At 35.0% G+C, this 27,090-nt stretch overlaps 1 pseudogene; it reads right to left on the bottom strand.

Annotated features, from left to right (window-relative positions):
- Positions 1 to 27,090, bottom strand: part of LOC129086814 (ribosomal biogenesis protein LAS1L-like) — a 106,217-nt pseudogene that overhangs the window by 21,309 nt on the left and 57,818 nt on the right.

Below are 27,090 nucleotides of genomic sequence, written 5' to 3'. Positions count from 1 at the left end.
CAATGGAGGGTAGGATTGAATGTGGAGGGTGGGGGTGGGTAGGGCAATGGAGAGTAATAGGGGAAAAATGGGGACAACTGAAATTGAACAACAATAAAATTTTTTTAAAAACATAGCATTCTCTAAAAATGTTTTGCTTGCAGAGAGAAATACAATCATGTTTCCATATTTAGCCAAGCGTTCATTTGGTCTATCTTTTTGTCTAAGACATTGTGGGGTTCTTGTTTACCTTATAACACTATCAAAAATATTTTTAAAAGAAGAGAAAAATTAATTTAGAATGATTGAACCCACACTTTTCCATGATTCACTTATGCAATAAATATCTATTGAAGACCTAGTGTTTGCTCAGGTGGGGCAAATATTTTCAGTATCCATGTATAATAATGGGAAATGACTTTCTGGTCTAGAGCTGTGACTTTTCAAAGAGTTATGGCTCCCAAACACGGGGATGGAAAGGAGAATCTCCTTTTCTTAAAAAAAAAAAAAAGGGCTTACCACGATTTTTTTTTTTTTGTATAAAAAATGGGTATATTAACAAAAAGAGTCTTTGGAGAATCCACCCTAAGACTGCTCACACTGTGAACAGACTGATAGTCATCTCTCCAATTTCTTAAAGAAACATCACTATGATACAAATGCATGCATATTTTTTTCTTCTAGTCAAGTATTATGCAGCAAAAGCTGACCAGTTTTGGGGTAAATGGATACATGTCCCACAGTATGCATATAGATGTTAGTTTGAATCTTCTGAGTTACGGGCAACAATTCAACATTAGTTTTTGTTCATAGCAATTAAGAATGATAAAGCCTAGATCAGCCTTTGAACTGCCCTTAAGTAAGAGAAGATGGTTGTCATTAGCCTTCCATAGTTGAGCTATTGAAAAAGGAAAGCTGACCACTCCTACTCCTACACGAAATTAGATAAAACTGGTCAAGGTTGCCTGTACATCAGTTATACTGGAGTTGCAAGTCTAATCATAAACATACTCAGATATAATATAGTCAATAAAATAAGCACTATGGAGGATTTAAAAAGCCCTAGGGATGTAGGTTTAAATTTGGCAAATGGATAACTGTCCACAAATTCATCCTCTTCCAATATATTGTAAAAACACCATCAAATACACTTAATAATACAAGAAAATACAAAATATCACACACAGATGAAAAAATATCAAGAGATAGTATAGCAGTTATAAAAATAGTCATGGGAATACAAAGCATAAGGAATATAGTAAATAATATTGTACTATGTATGATGTCATATAGATACTAATTAGAGTGATCATCTTGTAAGTTATAAAAATAATATATTTTTAAAAATAAAAATTTAATTATAAAAAGACATAGCATGACAGAATTTTGGAGTCATTGCAAGAAATATATAAGATGGGTAGAATTAGAATGTGAAAAGTCTATGTAATCTTCAATTTATCTCTGGTTAACCTGCATGAAACACAAAACACTTTTAAAAAACAGACTTTCTATATTATAAGGTCACTGTAACAAAACAGTCTCGTACTGGCATAAGAACAAACACATAGATCAATGGAACAGAATAGAGAGCTCAGAAATAAACCCATGTCTCTATGGTCAACTAATATTTGACAAAGTGGACAGAAGCATAAAACGGAGTAAAAACAGCCTCTTCAACAAATGGTGTTGGGAGAGCTGGACAGCTACGTGCAAAAAGAAGAAATTCGACCACCAACCTATACCATATGCAAAAATAAACTCAAGATGGATAAAAGACTTAAATATAAGTCCTGACACCATAAAGTCCTAGAGGAGAACATAGGCAGGAAAATTTCAGCTATCCCCACAGCAATACTTTCACTGATATGGCCCCCAGAGCAAGGGGCATAAAGGAAAGAACAAACAAATGGGACTTCATCAAATTAAAAAGCTTCTGCATGGCTAAAGAAAACATAAGCAAAATGAAAAGGGAACCAATCATATGGAAAAATATATTTGTCAGTGATACCTCAGACAAGGATTTGATCTCCAAAATATATAAGGAACTCACATGACTCCACACCAGGAAGATGAGGAATCCAATTAAAAATCGGACAAACCTGAACAGCCACATCGTCAAGGAGGACATACACAGGGCCCATAGACATATGAAAGGATTCTCAGCACCGCTAGCCATCAGAGAGAGACAAATAAAAACCACAATGCAGTACCACTTCACACCAGTCAGAACGGCTATCATAAAAAAATCAACAGACAATAAGTGCTGATGAGGTTGTGGAGAAAAGGGAACCCTAGTCCACCGTTGGTGGGAATGCAGACTGGTACAGCCACTGTGAAAAACAATATGGAATTTCCTCAAAAAAGGAAAGATGGAACTGCCTTTTAACCCACTATTCCACTGCTCAGTGTATATCCTAAGCATTTTGAAACACAAATTTAAAAGAGCCTATGCACCCCAATGTTCAGAGCAGCACAATTTACAATAGCCAAGTGTTGTAACCTAAGTGTCCATCAGTAAACGAGTGGATCAAAAAACAATGGCACATTTACACAATGGAATACTACACAGCAGGAAGAAAGAAGGTGCTCCTACCCTTCACATCAGAATGGATGGAACTGGAGAGCATTATGCGAAGTGAAATAGGCCAGGCAGTGAAGACAAATACCATATAATCTCACCTATAATTGGAACCTAATCAATAAAACAAACAAGTGAGAAAAATAGAACCAGAGAAATGGAAATAAAGAACAAACTGCCAGTGACCAGAGGGGAGAGTGAGGGTGATAACAGGGGAAAGAAGGGGAGGGGTCGGCAAGGAACATGTAAAAAGGGCCCATGGACAAAGACAATGGAGCAGGGAGGATTGAATGTGGGAGGTGGGGTGGGTAGAGCAGAGGAGAGTAATGGGGTGAAAATAGGGACAACTGTAATTGAACAACAATAAAAAAATAAGCAACTTAAAAAATAAAATATAAAACAGACTTAGTTCAGATTTTGCTATCAATTCTTCATTATCAGTACATATTCTTCATAACAGTAAACACTTCCTTATTTGAACTTGAGTGAATTTCTATACTTTACAACCCAAATCCCTAACTAAAGCACATTCCTGCTCCTTTCCTTTTTTACTGTTTTTAATAGCTCTCACTTAATGGTATAAAAGATCTTAGTTTCCTAACTCTGTGTGTTATGTGCGCACAATTACACACAGCGCTCACAGCAGCAAAGTTGCAGGAGCAGGTAGAAAGCCCTGCCCTGATGATTCACCCTAGGGTTCTACTATTCAGAGAGAAGATGTTTTGCCAGCTCCACAAGGTGAAGTCCCATGCAAGAACTGAATCCATTACAAAGCCCTCTCACCCATCTTTTTCACTTGTCAGACAGCTTTTCATTCTTCATTACTCACCTCAGGTATCATATTTTCAGGGAAGACTGCTTCGACAGCCTCTCAGACACCCCACTCCACAATTATGCCACACACTGAATTAGCTGCCCTGTGTTTGCACCATAAAAAATCACAGTGGCAGTATCAAGATCAATAGCTAACAACTTTGAGTGCTTAACATGTGCCAAGCAATGTACTAAGTGCTTTACACATGTTGCCTCACTAAGACTTTATACAAACTTCATGAAGTGATATTATTTTACAGATGAGAGAACTCAGGTTTCAAGCACTGTACTCAGCACTTTACATTTATTGCTCCATTTTATCATCATCATGATAGTTTGGAGCTACTGTGATCCCTACTCTAATGATGAGAAAATGAATGTTCATAGGACTTAATTGTCTAATTCCCTACTTTTATCTCCATTGTATCTATTACAGAATGCATTAAAATGGAAATGATCTGTTTATGTGTCCATCTCCCTTGTGACACAGTAAATTCAAGGATAAGGGCTATATCTTACTCAGTTTTGAATTCCAAATTACGTGCTCAGTAAACATCCACTTGTAAATGCAGACACTTCCTTGATGTTAGCCCTAAGGGCCTTAAATGTTGAATGTGTTTAAGAAAACAAATTAACACAACCATTCTTCCTCTTGTGTTTCTATTTTGCTACCACACTGCTGCCTTCTCTGCAAATGATCCCCAGGGGATTCTCTTCTGGTGGATCCAGTCAAAGTCAGGGTTTACTGCTGTTGATGCCCTTGTAGGTCTTGGGGCGGAAACTCTGCTTTTCTGGAGCTCAAAGCATTAGTCTTTGTTGCTCTTAAACCCACTGAAGGACTCTGAACCCATGGCCATTAATGCTGGTTGTCCCCAGAAATCCATGCACAGCTCTACACTGCTGCAAGTAAAGCTGTGATACTGGGAAGTAGCAAAAGCTCGTGCTACTGACCATTCTAAACCTGCCTCTGAGAGGCTAGCAGAAGCTCACCCCACGCAGTGGACCTCTTCAGGCTTCAACACCCTTGGCTTCAAGCCCTCTCCTCCAACAACACAGAGAGAAAAGGAATTCCTAAGGCATGCCTCACCAGTGTCCTCAGATTAGTACCTTTCTAGCAGGGCGAAGAGCAGAATCTTCATCCCCTTTCCAGGCAAATAAATGTGTGATAAACAATGACCCCAAAGGGGAATCAAAAAATATTAATATCATTTCAAATTCTTCCACTTTATCACCAAGTCACCTTGTCACAGTCTTGTAACGGTGGTGGAGGTGAAGAGAAAATAGCCATACCTAAAAGCATATAATGAAAGTTAATGTGAAGAACGTGTTGACAGGCTACTAACTACACAGTTGTCATGAAGCAAAGCCCTTTTCCTGTAAAGCACAATGTGGGTGATAAACCACCAGGGCGCTCCCATGCTGGGAGTGATTAAATTTTGTCACTGGTGCCAGGCAGCATTAATCCTACCGCTTCAGTGGCAGAAAACACGTCATCAAACTGTCGGCGTGTCACTGAATTTTTCTGAAGTGCTTTTCCTTTCAATCTCGATTGGACATCTAAATCTTTTTTCTACATGATAAACAAAAATGAATGGATGAAAAATGGCTTTAAATCTCTTTCCGGTAACCACGGGCATTTTAATCTTATGAATGAAGCTAGGCTTCTCATGCACTCAAAGTCTATAGGGGCTGACTTATAAATTAAGTGGTAATGCATTGATCTTTACTCATTACTTTTTCGATAAATCTCTTTTGGTGAGTTATCTGCACACTAACCTCAGAAAGGCACCTTTTTATGTCTGAAGTCTGGCTCTTTTCACAGTGCAGCAAGTCAACAACATCCCTGTATAACAGATTACTAGGGACCTTTCTGTCCTTCCAACAAATAATCCTAAAATCCCTTCACACATGTGTCTGATTATTTCTAGGTCACCTGTAGATATTTTAGACAGCATCAGAAAACTAAGAAGTTAAGTATATTTGATATACACATTTAGTCAAATATATTTTACATTATAACAGATTTTTGGATTTAAAGAATTGATATACTTTCAATGACTTGTATTTTTATCTTCTCAGTCATGTCATTTTATTTTTCAAGTAAATTGTATAGGGATTTATTAAACAAATTTAAAATTAAGGCACCACTGCTTTACAATTATGCAAATGAATAATTTAAGGAGATAGGTATTCACATTGAGGATAGAAGTTCTAGAAGTGAAATCTTCCCTCTTCCTTCTGTCATTTGGGAAGGAGAAGGAGAATTTAGGGGTTTTTTGTTTGTTTGTTTGTTTGTTTCCTTTCTTTTTAAAAAAATTTGCATTATGTTGCTCTGATATGACATTTGGCATGAACACAAAGAGCTAGATGTCCTTGCTGACTTTCAGCAAATGAATGGGGGAACATAGCAGTTCCTGGTAAAGTCCTTTATAATTATGGTTTGGTTTTTGTTCCCAAATGTATACTTTTTGCCCAGTGTTCTTATCACGTGCTGTAGAGAACTTATTTTACATTCATGTGGCTTTTGTTACAAGTTTGTTTTACCTAACGGAATAAAATTATTGCCTATTTTTTTTAAAGGTTTGAAAGTATAGCCATAATAGTATAGGTGGCTTCATGTTGTTGTGCTACTTTTTCATTCAGAGATTCTAACAGAGTCTAAGCTTAGTATGGTTCATGAGGCTCTGAATCAATAATCTTAGGAAGATAGATAAGGGAAGCATAAAGTTAATGTCAGCATAGAACATACTCAGCAACACCTCCAAGGAAAGGTGGCAGCTTGAAGAATGACATTTGTTCTCTCTCCTTTTTTTCTTCTCTCCATTTCTCATCTAGCAGACACAGCAGACATTGCTTAGCAAATGAAAAAGGGATGAAAAAATATGTAGGAATGGGAATTAAAAGTAAAAAAAATCACAAAATTTAAAGTAGGATATTTAAAGTAGGATGTAAAGTAAAATATTCTTATTAACTGGGGCCAGTTCAGGTTGACATAAAATTATAATGAAAGCAACCAAGGACCTTGGAATTTTTATTTTACTTGATGGATGTGCATTTACTCAATATCATATATCATCTAAGTAAGAAAACCTGAGATGTGATTTAGTGCATTTTCCAGGTTTGGAGAAAGAGATAAGGGAGTCACTTTGTTGCACACTGTATATTAGAGATAGGTACTGGAATTTATGGCAAAAATTCTGTTTTATAATATTAATTCACTTTTTTTTTTAATCTCATGTATTTGTCTCCCTTATGAAACTTACCAGGGAAAGATGACCAGTCTGAGACAAAAACAAGGATATTGGTCCCCAGTGCTTAGGACTGAAATTTTTAGGCCACGTTTCCACAGACAGGAAAAGGCAAATGGGTGGATTCTATACATTCTATTCAGCCCACAGTGACTTGTTGGGGCCCATTTTGTAGAAGAGACTGATGTAGGTACTGGAGACACATGGGGAATCAAAAGAGGACATGGTCTCTGCTGTTTTATGCTGCTCCTCACCAACATTTTCCTAAATGGAAACTCCAATTGCTTTCCCTTAACCATACCAAACATCATTATTCCTTACTCTTAGACAGGATGTCAAGTTTGGAATGAGAAGTAAAGAAAACAAAATCCAAAGGACTTCTTCAGCACCCACTAGAGCCCACTTCTAAATGATTAAGAGGAAAAAGAGCAAAGATAGGGACATTGCAAGGAACTAAGCATAGTATTAACAACAACAAATGAAAAATGGTTAAGCTCCTTTTCTATGTCAGTAACTACAAATTGTATAAAAATTTGAAATTAAACCAAATGTTATGTATTTAATATTATAAAAAGCAAGAGATGAAGATTGCCAGAGAAACATTAAATGAATGAATAAACAAAATCATTAATTTCAAATAATGTTGAGTTCAAACAAATGCATATTTAGGAAAGTATCATCAATATATTAACAAAAGGACTGTACAAAAAAGTAAATTCATTCATAAAATTGCATATTTTTGACATAAATAACAGAAAATTGATGGAAATGCCAATGGCAACTGACAACAACACTATTTTAATAGGTACTTTTATCATATATTACTCAGTCATTAGATCATCTACCTAGTCACCCAGGAGATATATCCCCAAAACACACAAAATATACTCTATAGAAGTATCATGTTAAACATTGGTGATGAGCAAGTCAGTAATGGTCCCTGTCCCATGGAGTTTAAAGCTTAGTGGTTGAGATATACAGTAACTAAGTAATTAATAAAAAGGAAAAAATCGGGGCAAATGAGGAAATGAGCAGGCACAGGATATGAGAGATACTATGAGACAGGCAGAGAGAAATGACCTCTCTGGGGAAATAAAATTTAAGTCGGACCAGAAGGGCAATTATGAATCACACAGGTGAAGAGCCAAGGAACAATCGTTCCAGGAATAGAAACAGCATGAGAAAAGGCCAGAAGAGATCATGTGGCTAGAGTACGGTAGAGTGGAAAAGGAGATTGGACAGTTAAATGGGAACCAGATCATGAACACCTTACAAGGCCTTGGGAGGAAGTTAAATTTTAATTCTAGTGCAACATGAAGCCATTACAAAGTTGAGCAGGTGGTATAGTATATAGTAAAATATACTATATATTTTAGTATCACGCTGGTATCACATGGGATTGCACAAAAGCAAAGAAAGACGAGATAAGGGTACTAGATGAGACTTACTGATTAGTCTAGTTTATAGACAAGAGCTAATAATCACAGTTTATAATTTAATGTGAAATTAACACAAGTGAGTGATATTTCAGATGTACTAAGTAAGGGGGAAAAACACACTTATATCATATTTTTGGGCAGTGAGGTAGGTGGTAATGCCACTAGTGAAGTGGGAATTACTGGGATACAAAATGAGAAGTTAAAGAATCAAGGATTTAGTTTTGCACATATTAATTTTGTGATACCTAACAAATAGAGAACTAAAATACTGATTCAAACACAAGGGTGAGGTATGATATAGTAACTAGAATGTTTAAATCATTGGGATATATTTGGTATTTAAAGCCATGGAAACTAATTACTAAAGAGCGAATAAAAATAATACAAGAAGATAATCCAGAATGAAGACTGAGCAGCTCCAACTTTTAAAATTCTGCAAGGGAGATTGAAAAAGATGACCAAGAAGATGAAAGCTGAGAGGCAAGAATATCCCAAGAAGAGACACTTAACTCTGTAGAATGCTCATGAGAAGTCAAATAAATCTGTTATTGAGAAGTACTCACTTGTTATGGGAAGACTTAAAAAGAGATGCCGTGGGTGATTGCTAGGGATGAGAATGCCCTCAGTGGGCCAAAAATTCTGATGACTCCCTTAAAGAAAGAAGGTATGTGAGGTTAATTTGAAAGAGGAAAAACTAAAGTCCAAAACTTGCAAGAAAAAGGACAACTACAAATGGTGAGGGTGTCCTCTAGAGTTCTCCAAGTTCAGGCATAATGGAAAGCAGAGGTAATTCTTAAAGCAACTTAAATCTGACTCTAGATTTGGTTATATTAATACAAATGGGTGAGAATCCATCTCCCATCCTCTATCTTGTTCTAAAAAGCAGTAAGAAGCAGAGACATCTCTGCCTTAGGTAACAATAATAAATAAGTAGGAGTGTTTAGGATGGGGAGATAAGGCTGCATCCTTATTGCTAAAATGACCCCCAATGTTCCACACCCTACTCACCTGAACTTGTGAGTCAACCCTGCGACTGTGTTATGTGTCAAGCAGAATTAAACTTAAAATAGGGATATTATGTGAGATTACCCAGAGGAGACCCAGTGTAATCATACCAGCATTTTAAAAAAACAAAAACAAACAAACAAACAAACAAACACAAAACAAGACTATCCCCTAGCTGTTGAGCTAAAAGCAAGCTAGGCAGATACTGAGAGTGAGAAAGACTCACATGACTTTTTTGGGACAGGAGAGGAGGCATTCAGGGCAGCCTCAAGTCAGAGTGACAGTCAGCAAGGAAACAGAAACCTTAGACCCAGAGCCACCCCGTGGATTCTGCCATAACCTGAATGAGTCTGAAGCCGATTTGTCCCCTGAGACAACAGGTCAGAGCCTAGCCCATATGACTTTGATTTCAGATGTGAAACCCTAAGCAGAAGACCCAATTTCTAACCTACAGAATATGAGACAGTGAATAGGTATGTTTTGGGTCACTTACTTTGTTGTGATTTGTTACATGGCAATAGAAAAATAGGGGAACTGGGAAGCCCCCAACCACAGCTGTGAGGAAGATACCGTTTCCCTTCTTACTGGAGACAGACTTCTGTAAACAAACTGCAGAATCACAGCTAGGCTAACAGGGGATTCTAAGCATAAGGCAGGCACACAATCAAGAAATAGCAAATATTTTAGACAAGTCATCAAGAAAGAATGGCTCCTAGATTGAAAATCAATAACAAGAATAACAGCTGAGAAAACATGTAGGTTAAGTCAGCAGGCAAAAGAAGACTTGAACATAAGTATATTAAAAAAAAAATACTCAGAATTACAAGAGAGAACAGCATGCCTGCCACACAAGAAAAAATTGCTTTAGAAAATACAAATTAGAGATCTTGGCAATGAAAATGTATGATTATTAAAGTATTATTGAAATAAACACAGAAGTTGGACTAAATAATTGGATGTGTACATTTGAGAACAAACAGTGAATTGAAAGATAAGGCTAAGAAATTCTCTGCCAATCGTGCGAAATAGGAAAAAGGTATGAGGGAAAATAAAACTCGATGAACATTGAGGATAGCTTCAGAAATTCCAACAGACAAAATGGGGAATGAAGGCAAGGAAATACAGAAAAAAAAAATGAAAGAAAATTTCTGAGAGGTTAAAAAAATACAAGATATTTCCTATGGAAACAGCCACCTAGTGTCATAAAAAAAGAAGAAAAAAAAGAAGAAAAAATATATATTAACATAGAGATAGTTTGGAGATGGAAATTTTCAAAATAACAAGATAATGAAAAAAAGCTTTCGCAGTCTACAAAATCAGACTAGAATCAGACTTTACAGCCTCAATACTGGTGGCAAGAGAATATTGAATGGAATAATATCTTTAATAATACACATAAAAGTGCTTTTGGAACCAGAATTTTTCTATACCTATTTAAGCAATCATTCAAGTAATGCGTCTAAATAAAGGTATGTTTGGAACTGCTGTCACTCAAACATCCCACAAAATATTATGCTCTAGGCTAGGTCTGGAGTTATCCACAGAAAACGCCTGATGACTAACTCAAGTAAAACACCCGAGCTATGCTGCACAAATTCAGGCAAAGGGACTTTGCTTCCAGCAAGGCTAGCAAAGGAAAAGTTTTAATGCCCAGAAAAAGCAGACATTGATTCTGAGTGATGTGAATATTTTGTGAATTTTCGGATTATTATGTCATATGGCTTTTTCAGTGAGAAATTGTGTTTAATTGCTGGTAACAGATGTACCAAAATAGTGCCTTAAACAAATTAGTCTCTCGCTTCCTCTCGTATCTATCTATCTGTTCTTGTATCTATCATCTATCTATCATCTATCATCTATCATCTACAGATATCACCTATCTGTAGAGAGAGACATTGTCCTCCTCTCTTTTCTCCCTCTTTCCTCTCCTTCTTCTCCTCTTTTCTCCTTTTTCTCCCCCTTCTTACCCACTGCCAAAATATCTTCTCTTACACAAAAGAAATCTTTAAATACTTAGAGTTTCCCAAAATGCCCCCCTTAGGTTATAACTTCAGTCCTGTCCTTCTTATGCTACCAAGATGCCTAAAAAAAAGGTCCAGGAGGGAAAGGTATACAACAGCTGAGTCAAATTTTTATAAGAGAATTTGAGTTACTACTCAAAATTATATTGTTTTGGGTGCTGATGATTTTCAATGTTAAAAAAAGCAAGGAACCCACAGTTCTGTGATTTTTCTGCCTGGAGGCACATTTCAGTCTACATGGTCTGTCAAGACCACAGATTTTGAGAAAAGCCTTTGTGAAATGCAAAGAAAAAAACAGAGTACTGCACCTGTCAATTAGATTCTTCCATTTGCATTCTTGTTGCTGCCTGTTTGCTGTGTCAGGGTGAAACAAACTGAAAACAACCTGAAACTCTCCAAGTCATCTTTCCGTTTAGCCTGGAGCCTAAACTCCATTTTTTAACTTAGCTTTTCCTCTCTAAAAGAATTTCCTCAGCATGAACTCCAACTTAATAAAAAATAAGAGTTATGGGTACAAGAAGCATTCATACAAAACAAAAAAAGAAAAACAAAAACCTAGTGAAAATCAGATATGGCTAAATATATGTTCATTATATAAAATCTAATGTGGGGGGGACCCCAAACACCTGGCACTAAAAACATGGACCTCAATGATACAAAACAAATTTATGATAAGTGTTGCTACAGGAGATGAAAGTAGAGAAATGGAATTTAGGAGGGAAAATTCAAAGTAACACATAAGAAATTATTTCATACACACAGCTATAACTGTACTATAATCATAATAAAAAAATCATAACATAGGTATATTCTCATTTTATGAATATTGTCATGATAAGCTCTAGGTGTATTGAATCTTTAAAATATTTTAATAACAAAAAATGGAAAGCTTCATAAGTAATTTAAAATGCAAAGTAAACATTATGATTCTGTTTTGTTTTTTCCTATCATGTTGGCAAAAGACGCAAGTAGGGATTCAAAATTTAGGTCATGCAGACTTAGAAGAAGAGAGCGTGTCTGGTACATTTGATATAGCCTTTTTTAAAGCTAATACAAAAATATTTATTCAAAGACTTAGTAACATACAAACGTTTTAATCTAGAAAATCCACTTCTGGGAATTTATCCTAATCAAATAATGAGAAAGTATAGAAATGTTTATCAAAATGTTAATTCTATCCAAAAAACCCATGGAAACATCCTAAATGCGCCAAAAGAGGGAAAAAATTAACCATGGCTCACTGACTCAGTATAATACACTATAATCTTAAACAATGAAGCAGTGGAAGTTTATGTTCTCACTGAAACTTTTATCTGAAAAAGATATACAAATATTAATGGAAATTATCTCCAGGTGGTAGAATTTCAAAAGCATTAATTTATCATATTAGGGTTTTTTTTGTATTTTCTAAACTCTATCAATAATTCTGCACTACTTTAGTGGTATAAAAAATAAATTTATTAGCACAAATTAACAATTTAGAATTAAACTAAGTTTAGAATAATGCAGTCATTACAATAAGTTTTACTTGTGCAAAAATTCATGAACTCCAAAGCCTAATTTAAATATAAATACTTCACTTAAATAATTCTTTTTTTGAACAAGTCTATTTATATGGTGTTTAAGTTCTATTTAAATTAATGCCAACCATTTATTTAAATTTTGATTAGTATATATTTTTTAGTTTGGCATTATAAAAATAGGCTTGATCCAGTGATACTACATTAACTTTGCTACATTGTCATTAAAAGTAGAATTTTATCCCATTTTTAAATGGAAATATCATCTATCTAATATTCAAAGTCCTGTCCACTCCATTATTAAAGCACATAAGGCCCAAATTAAACAATGCTTGCATATGTCAGTATTTCGTTCTTTTCCTATTATATAACTGGGACGTATTTGCCAGCAGGTATTAAATTCTACCTCTTAAGAATTCTAGAGAGCTCCATAAATGTGTGCAAATTTCCTATATGTATATTTTAAATGCAAATTTCTGTGACAATTTTATGAACAGCTGTAGAGTTCAAAAGAAGTGCATTTTCTAATTCATATCATCTATATGCAAAGTCACGGAAAATATCAGATGTGATATGCTATAGCTTGTTTCAGTAGAATATGACCATTTATATTTATAGAGCACAGCACCCCTCTTTCCCAAGCACTTCTTAAACCCAAAGATAAAAGTTAGTTAGCCTGCCATTACAAAAGAACCATCTTCAGGATGAAATAGTGGTTTCCTCTCAAACATAAAGCAATAAGCTGCTTCAAATTGAAAGAAAGAAATTAAGTCTGACCAACTGCAAGAATTTTTAAAAGGCTGAAATGAGTGCAAATTTCACTGAGAAACCAATTGTTGTGCTTCCGAGTAAGTATCAGACTGGAAGTGAATCAGTACTATGTTTTTGTCCCAGTTCCGAAAGTAGGACTCCAAGTGGCCATGAGTAAGTCACTCAACTTTATTAGGTCTCTCTCTCTCTATCAAAAAAAAAAAAAGTAAAATAAAAGAGAAACATAATTAGTATCTAAAATCCTGTCCAATTCCACATTCTATGACAGTAAATAAAGTCTTCTGGCACCCAAGTTGGCCTTAGCCACAAGCAACACATCTTGATCCCAAAGGAACAAAATAAAAGGAAGGGAGGGCAAAGATGGAGACAGAACAATGTCTCTTCCTTCTTTCAAATTAATGGAGCGACAGGGAGAACATACTAGAAAGAAGAAAGACTCATGATTGTAAAGAAAAATGTGCTGACCACACATGTCCCAAATCTTCTTTTTCTCGATAACTTACATTCCATTTTAAAATTATGTAATAAATAAATATCTACCAAAAAGTATTTATTAAATGTGTGTTGGGCTGCTATAGGTTATGGTAGGTTTCTTCTGAAATAGGATCTGCTACCATGCATAGTGTTACAAGGGGCAACTGGACAGTGTGGACCCTAAATGATACTAGCAAACTTACCATACTCCAGAGGCATACCCTTGTACACAGTTATCCTGTTAGAACCTTGGGGAAAAAAAAGCCCTGGGAAGCTAGACAAGTTCATACAAAAAAAATAATATAAATGTAGTTGATAGTGTGCAAATATCCTCAATCTTTCTTGTTTCCCAGTCCCTAGGGTCTTAACAATTGCCTCTTGGAAATCCTAGGACAAAAATATACTTACAATTCTATGTAGCGAGAAGTTAGGTTCAAACAACTTAAGAAGTACTCATGTCTTAACAATTTAATAGCTATTTAAAAAAATATTACACACAAATTGAAAGAAAATTTACATAAATTGAAAGAAAATAATATTTTTATTTAATTTTTATATAATCATGGTTACCTACTGACAGGAAGTATACACCTAACTGGCACTGCACAGTTGCTCAAATCTTGGGATCATATTGAACCCTCCCACTCTGGTTTCTTATTCTGTGTTGATTTTCACACAGCTTTCTTTTAATTGTTGTATTCACAAAAACAGAAAACAAAACAGCAACAAAAAAACCACAAATGCATGATGCCATTGAAAGAAATAGAGCACAATATAATATTGAAATTGATAACTACTTCAATCTAGTATTTCCTGTGCTATTTGACATAAGGCAAGTATTTTTCTGTTTCATTCTGTGTTGTCTATGAGATTTTCTGTGGGATCTGGAATGCTTTAGTACACAGTTGGGGAACTGAGAGTTTAATGGGGTTTTATTGCTAAATGTGTTTAGCATTTAATCTTCTTGTCTTTTGGAGTTATCAGATTCTTTCTTGTATCATATTGGTCTTTTCCTCTCTAATCTGAAAATGACTAAAAAAATTTTATCTTTAAGTATCCACAAACTGTAAGACTTAAAAAATGAAAAAAATTTCCCCTTTTCCCTCTTAGTTCATCTGCCTGGTCAAATAACTAAACTGACATAAGTCAGACTCACAAGAGAAAATAACCAAATTTTGTTAGGTATGCACATATGAGGGTTCCATAAGAATATGGCTAAGAGGACAAATCAAATCTGGCAGTTGAGGATTATATGCCATTTTGAGCTAAGAAGAAAGGGAGGTAGTGATTTGGGACTTCGAAGGGCAGGAAGGCAATTCACATGGAGACAGAAAAACAAATGTTTGCTAGGCCTTCATTAACAATGGGACACAAAGAGCACTTTGATCAAAAGTTCTTTGCTAGCATATACCATGTTCATGGATTGGAAGAATTAACATCATTAAAATATTCATGTTGACCAAAACAATCTATAGATTCAATGTAATTCCTATTAAAATACCTATGACATATTTCACTGATCTAGAACAAATATTTCAAAAATTTATATGGAACCAAAAAAGGCCCCAAATAAACTTAGCAATCTTGAGAAAGAAGACCCCAATATCAAACTATATCTTAAGGCCACTGTAATCTAAACAGTCTGTTACTGGCATAAGAGTAGACACATACATCTATGGAATAGAATACAGAGAGCCCAGAAATAAACCCAAGTCTTCATGGTGAATTAATATTTGGCAAAAGGGACAGGAGTACACAATGGAGTAAAAATAGCCTTTTCAATAAATGATGTTGGGAGAACTGGACAGATACATGCTAAAATATGCAACTATACCACCAATTTATACCATATACTGGAATAAACTCAAAATGAATAAAATACTTAAATATAAGCTATGATACCATAAAAGTCTTAGAGAAAAACATAGGCAGGCAAATTTCAGATATCCCATATACCAATATTTTTGCTGGTATATCTCTTAGAGCAAAGAAAATAAAGGAAAAAATAAATAAATGGGACAACACCAAATTAAAAAGCTTCTGTATGGCTAAATAAACCATCACCAGAATGAAAAGGAAATTGACTCTATGGGAGAACATAATTGCCAGTGATACCTCAGACAAGGGTTTGTTCTCCAATATATAAAGAACTCACAGGACTCCACACCAGAAAGACAAACAAGCAATTAAAAAATGGGCAAAGGACCTGAACAGACATATCTCCAAAGAGGACATACAGTTGGCCCACAGACATATGAAAAGATGCTCAGCATCACTAGCCATCAGAGAGATACAAATTAAAACCACAATGAGATATCACCTCACACTTGTCAGAATGGCCATCATTCATAAATCAACAGACAACAAGTGCTGGTAAAGATGTGGGGAAAAGGAAACCCTGGTGCACTGTTGTTGGGAATGCAGACTGGTGCAGCCACTGTGGAAAATAATATGGAATTTCCTCAAAAATCTCAAAATGAAACTGTCTTTTGATCCAGCAACTCCACTGCTGGGATTATACCCTAAGAATTTCGAATCACCAATTCAAAAGAACTTATGCACTCCTATGTTCATAGTGGCTCTATTTATAATAGCCAAGTGCTGGAAACAGCCTAAGTTCCATCAGTAAATGGGTGGATCAAAAAACTGCAGAATATTTACACAATGCAATACTACACAGCAGAAAGAAAGAAGGGTCTCCTACCCTTTGCAATAGCATGGATGGAACTGGAGATTATGCTAATTGAAATAAGCCAGGCTGTGAAAGAAAAGTACCATATGATCTCACCTATAAGAGGGACCTAATGCACAAAATAAACTAATGAACAAAATAGAACCACAGGCATAGAAATATGAAATAGACTGACAGCACAGTGAGGGAAAAGGGGATAATGGTGGAAAGAAGGGGAAGGGAGTAATCAAAGAACATGTATGAATGACCCATGGACATGGACAATAGTGTGGGAATCGACTCTGGGTGTGGGAGGTGGGATGGGCTGAGGAGGGCAGACAGGGGGGAATTGGAACAACTGTAATAGAAAAACAATTTTAAAAAATGACTAAAAAAAGATCAAGTTGTTACAATTAAAAAAAAAAGTGTTTTGCTAGGTTACTCCCTGCCTATCACATACTAGTTCATGTTAAACTATAGTTATCTATGAAGATAGCACCCTTTTTGGAGTAAGTCCTCTATCTAAATTCTTTTAGGCAGTTTGGGGTAGGAGAGTCAAAGTTGCATCTTGAGTTCTGTGTTTCTTAAAAATAACCAGCTTAAAATAATATCACAAAGAGGCATATTTTGAGTGAGAATCTTACTTCCCCTTTAGAAACCATTGGTCAGAGTATCAAATTCTCAGAAAGGAGTTGCAGCAGGTTTTCAATGATCAGAAACGGAACAAGATTCATACTAGGAAAAAGAAAGTAATGTGACTAGGCAGACAGACTGAATAGGAAGTAGTAGGGAAACAACTGCACTTGGTAAAAAAAAGAGGGGACAAGGGTCTTCTAGACCCTAGCATTCTCTTCCTCACCCAGAAAGAAACACACTCACCCCTGCGTGCAGTTCATTACTCAGATACTAGATGGTGGGACTTAAAAAAAATAAAAATATAAAAGTTTTACCACCTGACTAAAGTAGGACTACACCTAATTACAGAGATCAGTCTCTGAACCAAGAGAGCAGTGAATACCATGCCTTGATTATATTCATTCCTTAATTTGGTGGCTGGAGTTGAGGGTGTATAATTTGTTCCGGAGAACAGAACCTTCATGTCACTTTTCTTGAATATAATTTCTCTAAGTAACTTGGTATCTGAAAGCCAAAATTAATCATCTCATTGTTACTTTCAGAGTTAAGGGGAAAAAAAGGCAGGGGGTTGGTCTAGTCATGAGAGATACACACATCCTGGCCCATAAAAATTCTCCCTAACCCACTACAAATTTTACCTCCATGAAAAGTTGGGAAATATATGGTTGATGTGCCACTTCTTCCCAAACTTGGCAGTGTCACTAATCAATCAGGGCATGATTTCTCAGTGAGCCTAGAAGGAGCCTTACAATCAATCATTCTCGATACTCTATACCAAACACTGCACCTCAACCGGTTACTTAGAAATAAAATCTATTTCCAACATAGGCAAAGAATGATGGAATTGCTCCTATCCATGAAATTCAGCATCTTCCCCTCAGTACCATTCTGGGTACTTTGTTGTTTTTTTCTCCAAATCCCATTTTTATATTGTTCCCATCCCTTTCTGTATTTACAATCTTTATTTGTATGGATTAAAATCACTAATTAAGGTAAAAGCAAATTAGCATGCTAGTGGTTTCTAGTGGATGTTGGAAACTTTCATCCATTAGGCATTGAACTAGTCAGTTTAACTCTAATAAAGTGACCTTAATTTTACATTCAGGAATGACGAAATATTGTCACCACTGTGTGCTGACTGCATCTTAACGATCAGAAGAAACAAGTTTGCGGTTAACTCTGGATCCAGGAATCGATCCTCCCTCCTCAATTCTGGAAACTCGATACCCTGAGAAAAATTAATTAACAACGTCAAAACTCATGTAAAATTGTCAGAATCTGACTACCTTTGTTCATAATAAGAAATATAATAATGATGTGGAATATTTGCCTGTCAGTCTGTCTTCTTTCCCATTGGAGAGTCACTCTCAGGAATTTAAGGAAAGACTGTAAGACCACTTATAAAAGATTTGGAAAAAGAGCAATTGATGTAACTAACAAGCATTATCTAGTCCAAATCAACCAGATGCTGTCTTTGGCTAGTCTCTCTTTTTTTTCTTGCCAGACAGTGCAATAATAGAAAACTTCTCAAGTTACCATCTCACATCTTATGGTTTCTGGGTAGGATCCTAATCTCTTCAAAAAGAAAGCTTCTATAGACAGTCATCTCAAACACATCTGGCCTTCAGAGGCATCTGCCTACCACAAGCATAAGGACAATCTGAAAATTAAAATATTTTAAACAGACCTGAGATGATGTAGCTTCGGCTCCTCAAAGCCTCTACATTCCCATTAATTATTTGCAGATACTTCTTGCGCTAAATACACACAACTGGAACTGCAGTTGTTGTTGTTTTTTTTTTGTCAGTGTTTACATAACACATTTAGTTGTACAACTTCAAGATACATTTCCACTGTGCATTAGTATATGCACGAAACCAAGCAGGGATTTTTTGTTTTATTAAAATTAAAGTTTTGCTCAGTTTCTTCAACTTTAAATGAATGGAACTTAGCTAATTTTCTCCACTTTAAAGGTAATTACCCCAAAAATCATCCACATACATAATTGTCTCATGTATGAAAGCAAAAAAAAATGTTCGTTTTCTGAAATATAATCACCGTAGAGAGTTCACAACATTTTGGTTTATATAAGAGATTGACAAACACTTTCTTATAAATAGTAAAGTAAAATATAGATGGTAAATAGTTTAGGCTTTGGAGTCCATACAATCTCTGTCTCACAACTTACCTTTGTCATTGTAGCACAAAAGCAGCTGAAGATAATATAGAAATAAGTGGTTTTAGTCGTTTCCAGGACAAGTTTATTTTCAAACAGATGGTGGTCTGGATCAATAAACATATTACATTATTTTATTCATTCCCCCATCAGAGGGTACTTACTTTTATTCCATATATTAGCCATTGTGAATAATGCTAAAAGGAGCATGAGAGTGTACATATCACTTCAGGATAATAATTTTGTTTCCATTGGATATATACCCAGAAGTGGAATTGCTGGATTGTATGGCAGTATATTTTTTTAAATTTTTGAGAAACCCACCATGCTATTTTCCATAATGGCTGTACTAACTTGAGTTCCTACCAAGAAAGTACAAAATTTTCCTTTCTGTATATCCTTGCCAACACCTCTTATCCTTCACCTTTTTGATAATAACCATCCTAACAAGCGTGAAGTGATATTGCATTGTGATTTTGATTTGTATTTCCTTGATCATTAGCAATGTTGAACATCTTTTTACTTATGTGTTGGTTATTTGTATATTTTCTGTTGAGAAAAGTCTATTTTCTATTCGAATACTTTTTTGTTTTTTATTCAAACTATTTACTTTATGGAATTCAGCTCTTTATAGAATTTATATATTAACCTCTTACCAGACACATAATCTGTAAATATTTTCTCCCATTCCATAGGTTGTCTCTTTAATCTATTGACTGTTTGCTTTTCAGAAGCTTTTTAGTTTGATAAAACCCCATTTGCCCATTTTTGTTATTGTCATCTGTGTTTTGGGGAACATATTTTAAAAAATTATTGCTGAGATAAATGTCAAGGAGCTCTTTATCTATGTGTTCTCCTAGGAGTTTTATGCTTTCAGGTCTTTCATTTAAGTCTTTAATCCATTTCGAGATGATTTTTGTGGAGTGAAATAAGGGCCCAATTTCATTCCTCTGCATGTAGATAACCAGTTTTCCCAGAGACTGTCCTTTCCCCATTGTGTATTCTTAGCTCATCTGTCAAAGATCAATTTACTATAAATGCAGAGATTTATTTCTAGGATCTCTATTCTGTTGCATTTGTATATGTTTGTTTTTTGTATCCTGTATCTTTGATTACTATAGCTTTATAGTATATTTTTAATTCAGGTTGTGTTATGCTTCCAACTTTATTCCTTTGCTAAAAGATGCTTTGGCTATTCACAGTCTTTTTTCAATTCCACGTGAATTTCTTTAATTTATGTGAAGAATACCATTGGCATTTTGATAGGGTTTGCATTGAATCTCTAAATAACTGTGAGTAATAGGAATATTTTAACAATATTAATGCTTCAAATTCATGAACTCAGCATATCTTTACATTTATTTGCATGTTTTTTAATTTGAGATCATATGTTTCTTAAAGCTATTTCCCCCAGGATATGAGCAGTTTTCTCTAATCCTACAGTGTTCTGTAATTTTTTCACATCATGCCATGCATAGAAACCACCATATTCATGGCATACTTGGGTAAAATCTGAGACCCCTTATGACCAGCTACTCAAAACCCAGCCCAATTCCTTGACTGATCAATATACCAGGCCACCAGTAAATCCATCATGATATACCAAAGCTCCACAGCATACTGTTTAGAGAAGTCTGCTCCAAAGATATGGGAGGGATTAGGAAAGAAATAATTACAACTATTAAAATAAAATATGAATTCTCTGATTATCAAATATGAATCAAATACTTTTTCCAGGATTGCGATATGTCTTATCTTATTTGTACATTTCACCTGTTCCCATGTGGAAACTTTTATTTTAATGTAGGAAAATCTATTAACCTTTCTCTCTATAGGTTAAAAGCTAAGAATCTTTCATTATTTTTCTGAATATATTTGAGTACATTTGTTTTTATTATATATTAAATTTCAAACATATTTAGAATAGAAAAACTAGAATCTAATTGTGATCACCCCCCAAAAGAGACACACCTTTAATCTCGTCACCATTTACTGAATAATTCATTTTAACCATTAATTTTAAATGCCATATACTTTATACAGATCTGAATGTTTTTTCTTTATTTTTATTTGCAATTCAGATTCACTGATCTATCTATTTACTTGAGCACAAGTAGCAACATGTACATTTACTGTGGTTTTATAGCAAGTTTTGATCTTATAAAGCTAATCTCTACCTCGTTTGATTCTTTTTTTCAAATATTTTCTGACAATTCTCATGCATTTAGAAGTATAAATTTTCTCATAGTGACTTGGGGTAAATACCCTAAAATTACTCTACTGTTTACAACAAAACATAAGTCACATAAGAGGGACTAACAGCTCTCTATAGTGAGTAATCCTATAGAAATACAAAAATTGTCTCTCCATTTACACAATTCTTATTTTATATCTCAGTAAAGTGTTGTGGTTTCACAAAGTATTGTGATTTGCCTCATTAATTGTTTATTGCTACATATTTTCTCTTTTGATGGATTATTAAGCTATAGGCACAGATGGATTATTCAGCTTTTGTGGTTTTATTATCATTTGGCTTGGATTTAAGTTTTATGCTGTCTCTTAGTAAAAAAAATGGACAAATTCTTCTTTCTGTGTTTTGTGTCACACATTTATCTGTGTGGAGGTGAGAATGTGAGTGATAAGGATGCTGCTGAGCCCAGTCTGGGATTGTGCTGAGCATGGAGAAGTCCTACTAGGGTGCTACACACAATTGCACAATTTTACGTGGATAGACATTCATGGGCCTGTATTTAAACAAGCAAACATAAAAACACAGCAAAGCCACACATTTCCTAATCAAGGGCACATTTTCATCAATTCGTATTTATACACAGAGATAGCAAGAAAACTTTCTTTTTGTGTTATGTACATCATAAATTGCTTTTTTTAATTTCTTATTTAAAAAACAAATAAGAAGAAAACTTTTGTTCTGAGTTTTTCATAAAACCAGGTTCACACATCCACACTGGTGAGCAGATTGCTCAACTCCAGTGTGTCAAAATGATGGCAAATGATGCATCTGAGTGTGTTTATTTTAAAATTGCAGACTGTAAAAAATAGTAAAAAGAAATGTGATCCAAATAATTGCAATGCTTTTCTTCCCCTAATTTTTCTGATATAATAATGGATTTAATGATGTTTCCTGTCAGTACAATTGGATGGGATTTTAAAGAATCCCTTCTACACCTATAGCCTCCAAAACATGTTTTAAATCCCAGGCAGTACACGATTAAGTCTGTAACCGGTGTCTGTGTGCTGTGGCACATCAGCCAGAAGCTGCAGACACCAGCCTTGCCCCACCTGAATCCATCAGGCTCCCTGTGCTCTCGCCAACTCCCAATGGCTAGGGGCTACATCTCACTGCCTGCAGATTTTGTTTTTCTTTTTCTGTATCTTAGAAAGGCTCCTTTGCCTTCAGGGATAGACCACAGCCAGTGGCTCTCAGGGAGCCAAGTATCCTTTCTCCTTCACCCTTGTGGTGATCCTAACACATATATTTTACATATTTCCCACAATTTACCCACAGGATTATGCTGGTTTTGGGCTTAAAGTAGCATACACTTTAGGTCTGTCTTCCCTTCCAAGTACATCATTTGTTCATTCCTCTGTGTTTCCTGAACATCTCAAAAAAAAAAAAAGCGCTTTCACTCAAATCCTCAAATTGCCAGATAATTAAGCTAGAGCCAGCATAAACCACCACCAGTAGCTGACTATGATAAATGGAATATCTTCATGTGAAACAATTTTTCTGTATAAATATGGCAAGTTAATTACATTATACACATTTTATTAATATACAAGTACAGGATATCTTCACTTTCCCATCTAGATGTATTTCCATTCTTTTACATCTTGTTCTACATGGAGGGCATAGAGAGATCTACATGGACTGCATCGAAGGGCTCCTTGACCCCTGGCTTCTGATCAGTTAGCCAATGGGAGAAACCTACAAGGTCTCAAGAGTGAACGAGAATGATCTCAGGGTATTTACTCCCCTGGTGCTTTCCCCTCTTCCGCATCATCATGGATGGGCCACATTTCTCTCCCATAGGCCACCCTCCTGTCAGGGTCCTTTACCTTCACAGTTCATCTTTTTGGTTAGGGAGACCACTTCCTCTTCTCCTTTAGGGTTAGGCGGTATAATGGCTCCTTACTATTAAGTCAGTGTACAACACTTCTGTTATTGGCAGGAATGGAGGAACAGAAATTTTTGTAAATAGTCTCTTGGTTAAATGCTTCCTAGATTATTCTGTTTGAATATGACTACACTTCATGACAGGACTCTGATTTTTACTGTAAGACATATGTAAAATATATATAAAATCCCCAAACCAAACAGAAAGGTACAAAATTCCTCTGTTCCTCTCCCTAATTTTCATTTCCTGGAGATAAACCTCTTCAACTGTTTCTCTTCATATAATATATTTTTACTTACATATTTTGGGTGAGTCAATAGCTAATATCTATTGACTCCTCGTTTTGAAATACAAAAGGGTAGCTTATTCATATTATTGATAACTCTCCTCACTGTGCTCAATCAGTCTTGGTCAGTTCTATCATTATGTGAAGTCCCCCTTCTATCTTTATTTTTTAAAGATTTTATTTATTTATTTTTAGAGAGAGGGGAATGGAGGAAGGAAGAGAGGAACACCAATGTGTGGTGGCCTCTCACACGCCCCCAACTGTGGACTGGCCTGCAACCTAGGCATGTGCCCTGACTGGGAGTTGAACCAGTGACCCATTAGTTCACAGGCTGGCACTCAATCCACTGAGCCACATCAGCCAGGGATCACCTTCTATCTTTAGGTTATTAAGTTGTATAATCCAATGTCTCTTTATTGAACCATTAACTTTAGAAAGTATATTTTCTTTCACTACCATAACAAAAAGAGAAAATTAGTAAATCCACATTTTCCTACCTCCCTTCACCCTCCCCTCCACTTCCCTATTTCTGTTAGCTCTGTTATAAGTTTATACTATAAGATTGATAAAACTTACATTTTTTTCCCACAATTTTGACAACCAATTACTCAGGTTTCAGGGTTTCCTGAAGTTACAAAGACTTGTTTATTTTTTCCTACTTAAAAAACCAAAATACTGTTCCTTTACCTTATCACTAAGTTCATCCAGTTTGAATAATATAATTTGTAACAGTAAATACAATCTCACTTTTTGTTTTTATTATTTGCTAAGTCTGCTGAACATCTTATCTTCTAAGTTTCCTTTTCATTGCCCTCCTCTTGTATTTACATATTTTTGTTCTTCCTTCTTGGATTTCATTTTAACATTCCAAAGATATATTCTCAATTATTTGCTTTCAGTAAAAGGTCCACAGAAAATAAATATTCCAAGGTCTTTTATGAAGAAAATGTCTTTATTTTCTTCGTAATTAATTGTTACTTAGACTTGTTATATAATGGTAGTTCAAAATAATTTTCTTGAAAAACTTTGAAGACCATTCTACTGTTATGATTGCAGCAGTGTTGTTTAAATAAATGGTTGTCTTTTTTTTCTTTCTGACAGGTTTTTTTTTGGATTTTCCTGTATTTTTTTAGTGTTCTATTGATTTTTCTTCCTTTGATAATCATATATATAAACACACACATATAAAAATATATATGTGTATATATACATATAAATCCTCATTGAGGATATGTTTATTGATTTTAGAGAGAGAAAGGGAGAAAGAAAGAGAGAAAAACATTGATGTGAGAGAGAAACATTGATCGATTACCTCCCCATACTCGCAACCTAAGTATGTGCCCTGACTGAGGATTGAACCCACAATGTTTTGGTGTATGGAACACATTCCAACCAAGTGAGCCACCTTGCCAGAACAATAATCATACATTGCAAGAATCATGTGTTCTTGCATAGCTCTGAAGATAATAGATATTTTTAAGTATCTTCTAATGTGTGGCTTACCCATTTCTCTAGAGTCTGCATTGTGCTTACTTATCTTGGGCTCCTCTCTTCTACATTTTCTTTTCCGTGAGTTGCTACTGCTCACTGGCTATCTATGAATGAGGCCTAGATTGATTAAATTCTAGAAGGATTTCTTTTTTCATAGGTACGAATTCTTTCCAACCATCTTTTTAAGATCTCAAGGATCTATCTCAATTTTCATGTCCACTGATTGGGCATGTCACATGTCAGGTGCTATGTACATCTGGGTATGTCATTTAGAGTTCTCTATGAATATTAGTTGAGATGTCACACAGTAGGGTTCTCTTAACACCACTTGGGCTTGTTCTATTGCAGGGCTCTGTATACCTTGTACACTGATTGAACTTGTCTTATGGTACACTGTTTGGATATATTATAAGGATATGTTCACTGGTTGGCAATGTCATATGGGAGCTTCTGTGCATACTGGTTAAGGATGTCATATGGAGGTTTCCAAATATACTGATTGTGCATGTTGTATGTAGTGTATTTACAGGTCATCAGTGGAAAGAATTAAGCTGGCCCAAAGTAAGGAGAACTTTAATCTGCTGTGTTGATGCTCAAACATATGGTCCTTGCTATTCATAGCCAAATCATTAAATTCCTTAAAAATAACAGTGCTTGGTGTTAGCCTGGGATTAAATCTTAATTCTGACTGTCATTCTTTCTTTCTGTGAAAATAATTTGAGTGGAATAAAGTAGGGCCTGACTAACACAACTGAATCTATAACTTTCAAATAATGTGAAACTAGAAACTTCTTGGGGACATAGCTTCCATCTCTGCCACTCTTGTCCCCTGTGTATCTTCTCAGCCACTGTTTCCTTCATTTTGTTTTTTCTGACTTGAAAATTGTATCAATTTTTGTCGTCTTATCAGTTTTTGCTTTCTTATCAGAATATCTAATCTATTGGTAGTCCCCCAGTTAATTGTAAGCATGATTATGGTTCTATTTCCTTTTCTTAGAAAGACATTACATCATGATCGTTAAGATTGTGGCTTTAAATTTAAACTCAGACTCTGACATTTATTCCTGTGACCTCCAAAAAGTTATTTGACTTTCATATGTCTTAGTTTCCTCATTTGTATATGATAAAAAAATTAACAAAATAAGGATACTAGTAATGTCTATCTCATAAAGATAATAAGCATACTTATCTCAGTAATTTAAAACTCATTAAAAACTTAAAATATTCCCTGGCACATAGTAGATACTGGATAAATATTAGCTATTGTTATTCTGTGTTATTCAAATTATGTGATTTAAATAGAATTTTGAGAAGTTTGGTAGACAGACCACTAGCATGAACCACAAAGCAATAAGATAAATATTAAGTTCAAAAATATCCTCTTAAATGAATATTGAAAAAAATATAATTCAAATCTGAACATAAAATAAGTACATATTCGTGCCATTTTTTGAGTCTGTATTTTTAACCAAACAGCTGAATATCGAGTTGTTTCTTAGAGTTATCCACCTTGTTATACCATGGTTGAAATAATGAAATTCCAAGATTTTGTAATGAAATTCCAAGAGAATTATTTAACGTCTTCTCATTCTAATTAGAGCAAAATTTACTAATTTCCCAGTTCTGATACTGAGTCTTAATGTTGAGATTCAGGTAGTTCTGAACAAAGAGATCTAACTTTGTTCCTTTCCTATTTATATTGTTTGTTAAATTTATGCACTTGAAAAATTCTAAGCTGTTTATTTGTCTCTCAACTTGTAACATACAGTAAGACTTTGTTACTGTGAGCCCTATCGTCTTAGAAAATGACTTTGGCATATGTGTTTCTTCTCTTAAATATTCATAA

The sequence above is a fragment of the Pteronotus mesoamericanus genome, unplaced genomic scaffold (genome assembly GCF_021234165.1).
Source record: "Pteronotus mesoamericanus isolate MK-2021 breed Mesoamerican mustached bat unplaced genomic scaffold, CSHL_Meso_final scaffold_45, whole genome shotgun sequence".
Classification (NCBI taxonomy): domain Eukaryota; kingdom Metazoa; phylum Chordata; class Mammalia; order Chiroptera; family Mormoopidae; genus Pteronotus; species Pteronotus mesoamericanus.
The sequence above is the reverse complement of the archived record's forward strand: the minus strand, read 5'-3'. Positions and strand labels throughout refer to the sequence as shown.